Source organism: Dreissena polymorpha, chromosome 15, assembly GCF_020536995.1.
Source record: "Dreissena polymorpha isolate Duluth1 chromosome 15, UMN_Dpol_1.0, whole genome shotgun sequence".
Lineage (NCBI taxonomy): Eukaryota > Metazoa > Mollusca > Bivalvia > Myida > Dreissenidae > Dreissena > Dreissena polymorpha.
Window position 1 is genome coordinate 26,144,063 of NC_068369.1, and position 6,864 is coordinate 26,150,926.

Sequence of the window (6,864 nt, forward strand, 5' to 3'; positions counted from 1 at the left end):
AGTATGTTGATGCTGCATTAACAAAAATAAGTGCATATGAAGTGAAAACACAAAAAATAAACAACGGTTGCGATAGACACTTATAAACTGTTAGATGCCCATAATATCACTTTAACTGTCCTTTAAATTCAACTCAATTTCATTTTCAACATCCACTGACACTGATAACAATTTCAAATTCGACCTTTTTTCCTCGTACATTTTTACGAGCGAATTCAACCCATAAAATCTTGCATCTAGGCTGATGCAGGCCAATGCTCGCCTTGTGTTGGGAACAGCCAACGAGATGTGGCATTTTTGCTGTTGGAAACGAAGATGGTTGAGAATAATGGCAAAGTAAGTTGGGTCACGATCAATAAAGCTCGAGTAATTGATGTTAAAGTTTTCAACTGTTGATTTTGTTGCCTTTCCTTTAATTTGTCTATGTACTCGTTGCCTTTTTATGTCCCCCACTATAGTAGTGGGGGACATATTGTTTTTGCCCTGTCTGTTGGTTGGTTGGTTTGCGCCAACTTTAACATTTGCAATATTAAAGATAGCAACTTGATATTTGGCATGCATATGTATCTCATGGAGCTGCACATTTTGAGTGGTGAAAGGTCAAGGTCATCCTTCAAGGTCAAAGGTCAAATATATGGGTCAAAATCGCTCAATTAATGTACAATTTTGCAGTATTTCAATATTCAAGATAGCAACTTGATATTTGGCATGCATGTGTATCTCATGGAGCTGCACATTTTGAGTGGTGAAAGGTCAAGGTCATCCTTTAAGGTCAGATGTCAAATATATGTGGCCAAAATCACTCATTTTATGAGTTCTTTTGCAATATTGAAGATAGCAACTTGATATTTGGCATGCATGTGTATCTCATGGAGCTGCACATTTTGAGTGGTGAAAGGTCAAGGTCAAGGTCATGCTTCAAGGTCAGAGGTCAAATATATGTGGCCAAAATCGTTTATTTTATGAATACTTTTGCAATATTGAAGATAGCAACTTGATATTTGACATGCATGTGTATCTCATGGAGCTGCACATTTTGAGTGGTGAAAGGTCAAGGTCAAGGTCATCCTTCAAAGTCAAATATATTTTAAAGATACAAAGGGCCATAACCCCGTTTTTAACAGATGGTGTACAATTCCATTTGGCGTGCATCATCCTCTTATCCATATATATACTTGAACCAGGTTTGAATGAAATCCGCCAAAGCACTTCCAGGATATGGCTACGGACGGATGGAAAGACGGACAGACGGAAGGATGGAAGGACGAACAGACAACGACAAAACAATATCCCTCCGCCTATGGCGGGGGATAATAATAAACATTAACACCATTAATGAGCATTGAGTGCTCACCATGCACAGTACAAAACTTCCTTAGCCTCAGTTCCATAACCTTGCATGATACAATTCCGGTACTACATTCAACGTTATTAATTTCTCCACATAGGTCTTATTACTTCCTTTTTCAACCTGCAAACTCCACTAAGTGAACATTTGGTGAAAAGTTGGGTGACAGCTGCTTTTAAACTAATATTTGCCATACTTAAATCTCAAATATCACATAAAACGGTCTACAATAATGTCATAAGAAGATTAAATTTAAAGGAATATTTAGAAATAATAAAAATCACAAACCTTCAGTTGTTGTTCTATTCCTAGACAGACTGCTCAAACACTGTATGCATCACTCTTTAGCAATATTTCGTGTCACTTTCCAAATGATATAAATACATAAGTATTTTAAGAAAGTGTTTTTAATGGAAAAACTCATGAACTCTTCTGTTTGTTAAATTTCTTTAACTTTATTTTAACAAGTTAAACCAGTACATTGTCCACCATGTTTCATGTTTCAATCTAACAGGTAAACTTTCTGTATTTGAATTCAGCCAATTAGAAAAGGCTGTTATATCTTATAACCAATAGATTTGCAACAAACATACCCAACATCTGATGCAAAGCACACGCTGGGGTTATCAGATAGATTGTTATTTGACAACCTGGACTGGCTGAGTTTGATATTGAGAAAAAACAGTGTGTATACCACTTGGACAGGGTTAAGGAATTTAAACTTGTAGAAATTGCTTTGAAAGTAACAACTACTCCTACTTCTGCAGAACTACTACTTTAATTACTACAGCATCAACAACAACAACAACAGCAACAATAACAGCAGCAACAACAACAGCAACAACAGCAGCAACAACTGCTACTATTGCAACAACTGCTACTACTGCTACTTCTATTGCTACTACTATTGCTACAGAAACTGTTAATGCTACTACTTCTACTACTACTACTACCACCACAACCTCTACTGATATAAAAAACACTACTGCTACTACATCAATTACTACAACAACAACACCTACTACAACAACAACAACTACTACTACTAATACAGCTACTACATCTACAACAGTTACTACTACTGCTGCTGCTGCTTTCGCTAATATGAAGTCTTTTTGGCTATTTGTAAGTGTAAGGTGTTCTATATGTGTTCTTATTCCCCATTAGAACTTTTGTAGAACTTACTGGTTCTTAAAGCGTTCTAGATGTGTTCTAGAACTACATTTTAAAACATTTTTAGAAATTTCTTGACCATATTTTGTCCTTGAAATGTTCTAAAAAGGTTCTTGAAATTATTGGAACAGTTTCAGTCCTAAGCCATTTTCCACAAATATTCTGGATTTATTCTAAAAAAACTGTTTTGGAACAATTCCAGAACATACGTTTTAGAACACAAATAAAGAACAGTTCCAGAACTGTTCCAATTTCTAGAACAAATTTATAATTATCTTTATTGCATTTTCTTTTAAATACAAAATACCTGATGCAAATAAATTCATACATGTATTAAACTACAAACACATTTCAGACAACCAGCGAAAATTTTGTAAGTTATTTTCCATTGATTTCCATCCAAGAAAATTTATAAGTTATTTTCCATAACGATTTCCGTTGAAAAAAATGGCTAAGTCCAACTTTCCATGGTGTTTTCCATACATTCCGTGGAAATGCATGGAATTTTAGTCGAGATTTCGTGGAATTCCATAACAGCTTCAGATGGAAAATTGGCAAGTGGATGGAATTCCTTCAAATTCCATGGATTTCCGTAGAGTTCCATAATATTTTCTATGGAATTCCATAGAAAAGTGCTAATGACTATGGCAGATCTACAGACGGGTATTGCCCCTTGATTAATTAGTTGTTTCCACACAATAAATCCATACATTGACTAAGTGCATGATGCAGGAGCCTCCATAAGTTTTATGGATGTTCTAGTGTTTGGTAGTGGATCATGCAATTTTCATATTGGCAGAAAACAAGGACTATTGTTTGCTACATGTACTTACAATAGGTTTGATAATATAAATTTGATCACAGTGTGTCTAAAATGAAATGCAATAGTGGTATTCAATTCTGGTTTCATACTCAGTTTAATACTTATTTTTTATGTCCCCCACTATAGTAGTGGGGGACATATTGTTTTTGCCCTGTCTTTTGGTTGGTCTGTTGGTTGGTTGGTCTGTTGGTTTGCGCCAACTTTAACATTTTGCAATAACTTTTGCTATATTGAAGATAGCAACTTCATATTTGGCATGCATGTGTATCTCATGAAGCTGCACATTTTGAGTGGTGAAAGGTCAAGGTCATCCTCAAGGTCAGAGGTCAAATATATGTGGCCAAAATCGCTCATTTTTGAATTCTTTTGCAATATTGAAGATAGCAACTTCATATTTGGCATGCATGTGTATCTCATGAAGCTGCACATTTTGAGTGGTGAAAGGTCAAGGTCATCCTTCAAGGTCAGAGGTCAAATATATGTGGCCCAAATCGCTTATTTTATGAATACTTTTGCAATATTGAAGATAGCAACTTGATATTTGGCATGCATGTGTATCTCATGGAGCTGCACATTTTGAGTGGTGAAAGGTCAAGGTCATCCTTCAAGGTCAAATATATGGGTCAAAATTGCTCATGTAATGTCACTTCTGCAATATTGAAGCTAGCAATTTTATTTTTGAAATGCGTGTGTATCTCAAGGAGCTGCACATTTTGAGTGTTGAAGGGTCAAGGTCATCATTCAAGGTCAAACGTCATATAGGGGGACATCGTGTTTCACAAACACATCTTGTTGATTTATTCTATTTTCAGAAATTGAAGGATGACCAAAAGCAAGATCAATGGGCAATCTCATGTCGTCACCGAACATAATTTTATATGGGGTGTGACCAGTAGCAGAGTGAACAGATGGCCTGTATGTCATTTGGCAGAAAGGTACATATTGATCCCAATAATCACGAAATTGTGATACAAACAAAGTCAAAATGCTAGTTATCGTTCTGTTCGTCCTTTCTGTACCGCCATTTGATTGTGGTCGATATGGTGTAGTTCTGGTTTTCTGAATACCAAAAAGATTACACAATTCTTTAAAGAAATCGGACTCGAACTGAACACCTTGGTCGGTATGAATTGATAATGGCATACCATTGTAATACCTTTTCTATCAAAGCATTTGCCACAGTAACAGTTTCTTTATTTGGTAATGAAACACATTCTATTCATTTTGGAAACTGGTCAACGACAACCATCAAATATTTATTTCCTTTTTTCGTAAGTGCAAAAGACCCAACAAAATCTATAGAAATTCTTTCCCATCTAGCACCACAATTAACTGTTTCATTGGGGCTTCATTTTTCACTTGAGGGGACTTCCTTCTTGCACAAATTGTACATTTCTTACACCACGTTTCAACATCTTTCCGCAATCCTATCCAGAAAAAACTTTTCCTGCTATTTTGTAAAGTTTTCTTAACACCTAAATATCATTCAGTAACATTATCGTGTAACTGATACAAAATGTATTTCTTGAAACTATGAAGAACAACTATTTGTAAATCAAACAAACTACTATCATCATGTTCCCATTTTCTGTACAACACCTCATTTTCCAAGAACAATCAATCCCATCTATACCACAGATACTTATCAGGGAATTTATCACTAACATCGATTCAATTTGGTTAAATACCACTTTCTAACCAGTCTCTTACAACACAAATTAAAGAATCCTCCTTTTGTAGCCTTGTCAATTCCTTTAGGTCTAAATTTTCCAAGTCAATGGTATTAAATCTCTAATTGACTGAATCCTCTTAAATTGATTCAGTTTGACAACTAGTTTCACGTGCATTAAAATTACTACTACTTTCTACTGGGATGACATTTACACTACACACATTTGAATCGTTTTCTTGCAATATGTGTTATCAATACACTCTGATGATTTAATCAGCTGTAAATCTGATAAATCATGCATTGCAAGAACACTGCATGATTGTTTTATACTTGTCAGTGTGTTCCACCTTCTTTTGTCTCTTAACCTGTTCTAAGTCTGGCTTTGGTGTAACGTTGGAGTGTATCTTTAACCCAAAACTGGTCTCCGTATCACCAGAACTTGGTTCCATAACATTCCTTACAAACAAAGCACAAATACACACAACCATCATAACCAACGGATCCCTCAAAATGAGCAAACACAATATTACCAATATGAGTGGTAACAACTTTATCTCACTAAGAAACTTATCGCTATGCAAAACGAACTCGTTAGTCTTGGAATCAACAGAACTTTTAGTCACATTTGGTTATAAATGTGTGCTAATTCTAGCACAAGTCTTGTTTTGTTCCATAAACCTTGATTCAATTCTCTCACAGTACAAACAGTTCCTATCATAACAAGGTCTACGACTTAGCGCATCACAATTTGAGTGCAATTTCCCTGGTCGGTAAAAAAGTTTGTAATTGTAATTTGAAAGAACATTCAACCAGCGACATAGCTGTCCATCTAGGTCCTCAAATTCATTAACCATTTCAGACTTGCATGGTCTGTTCTAACAATAAATTCCTGACCATACAAATAATGATGCCAGTGTTTAATGGCAAACACAACACCAGTTAATTCTTTTCTTGTAACACAATAACCTCTTTCTTGTTTTAAAAACGATTTAGAGTAATAAGCAATTACTTTTTCTTGTCCATATTGTATCTGAGACAAAACTACCCCAGTCCCAACATTTGATGAGTCTACATCAATAACAAACTTGTCTCTTTGTGTAGGTATGCCAAGATAGGACTGTTTATCAAGGCATCTTTTTACTTGTCAAAGGAACTTGACAATCTTCCGACCAACTAAAGTTTACACCTTTCTCAGAAAGTTCATGTAATGGCTTTGAAATTGTTGAAAAAGTGTGAATGTATTTCCTTTAGAAAGACACCAAGCCTATGAAACGTTTTACCTCCTTTACGAATCTTGGTATAGGCCAATCTTTAGCAGTTTGAACCTTTTTTGGACATGTAGAAATCCCTTTCTCCCTTATCACATTACCAAGGAAATAGAAATTTGCCAAGAGCCTTGTCTCAGGTCTAAACAGCTAAACCGTTTTGAACCTTCTTAAGTATCAAGAATGTCTTCAATTTTAGGTAACGGTTGATTTCGTTCAATTGTTACATCATTGAGTTTCCTAAAATCACAGCAAAATCTAAGAGAACCACCTGCTTTTGTCACAATTTGAATGGAAGATAACCATAGAGAACAAGCTGGTTCAATGATTCCATCAGCCGCCATCCGTTCATTTTTGTTGTTGCGCTGCTTCCCGTTTTGCTAAGGGAATTCTATATGGATATGTCTTAATTGGTTTACTGTTACCCACGTCAATTTTATGAGTAACCAAATCAGTATTTCCTATGTCCCTATCGTTCTTGGAGAAGACATCTTGGTGTTTTGTTAACAATTGTCTTAACTTAAGTTTCTGATTCTCGTTTAAATTTTGAGAAGACCCATCATACAACTCTAGCAAATGTTCT

The 6,864-nt window shown here is 35.5% G+C and overlaps 1 protein-coding gene across 1 annotated transcript in view; it reads left to right on the forward strand.

The window, feature by feature from the left end:
* LOC127861125 (death effector domain-containing protein-like) overlaps positions 1-4,038 on the forward strand; it is a 90,685-nt gene extending 86,647 nt beyond the window's left edge. The window contains exons 7-8 of the transcript XR_008040079.1: positions 600-904; positions 3,789-4,038. The gene's annotated coding sequence lies outside the window, so the exon portion shown is untranslated. The remainder of the gene's footprint in view (positions 1-599; positions 905-3,788) is intronic.
* The last annotated feature ends 2,826 nt before the right edge of the window (positions 4,039-6,864 follow it).